General features: G+C 36.2%; 1 long non-coding RNA gene across 1 annotated transcript in view; it reads right to left on the bottom strand.

The window, feature by feature from the left end:
- Nucleotides 1-173, bottom strand: part of LOC108515231 (uncharacterized) — a 17,946-nt gene extending 17,773 nt beyond the window's left edge. Inside the window, exon 1 of the long non-coding RNA XR_001881464.1 lies at nt 139-173. This is a non-coding gene — a long non-coding RNA (uncharacterized LOC108515231). The remainder of the gene's footprint in view (nt 1-138) is intronic.
- Nucleotides 174-698: the final 525 nt, after the last annotated feature.

Genomic DNA, 698 nt, shown 5'->3' with positions numbered 1-698 from the left:
TATATAATATATAATTATATATTATATATTTATACATTATATTATATATTTATGTTATATATATAAATATATAATAATGAGAATTGACTGTATGAGAAAATACATTACTATTTCTACAGGTATATTATTATAAATTACCTTTAATATACTAACATACAGCAACCCAAAGCGTGTTTCAAGTCCACTGGTGTGGATTAGCCCACTGGGATGCTGCCTTGGTAATGGAATATTCTGATCAGTGACATTCCAAATTTGTTCTATTCATAGAAGCCTGGTTAAGAGAGATTCTGGAGTCAGAGAGATCATTTACTTACCAGCCAGGTGACCTTGGATAAATATAAATTACTTAATCCTCTTTTTTTTTTTAATTTGGAGACAGGGTCTTGCTGTGTCACCCAGGCTGGAGTGCAGTGGTGCAATCACAGTTTCATTATGTCAGCCAGGCTGCTCTTGAACTCCTGGGATCAAGCGATTTCTCTGCCTTGGCCTTCCAAAATGCTGGGATTACAGGTGTGCATCACCAGGCCCAGCCATTCGACCCTCATAATATTGGTTTCATCTCCTGTAAAATGGGTCTAAAGATATTGCTTTCGCCAAGCTGTGTGTTTGTTTGTGTGGTAAGTGATGAGGAGGGAGTTGAGATTAAATTAGGAATGCATGTAAAGCTTTTTGCATTGTGCCTGGCATGAATTTATTAC

Source organism: Rhinopithecus bieti, unplaced genomic scaffold, assembly GCF_001698545.2.
Source record: "Rhinopithecus bieti isolate Rb0 unplaced genomic scaffold, ASM169854v2 scaffold_34876, whole genome shotgun sequence".
In the NCBI taxonomy this organism is placed as follows: Eukaryota; Metazoa; Chordata; class Mammalia; order Primates; family Cercopithecidae; genus Rhinopithecus; species Rhinopithecus bieti.
Note: the sequence above shows the minus strand (reverse complement) of the source record. Positions and strands in the feature narration are given on the sequence as shown.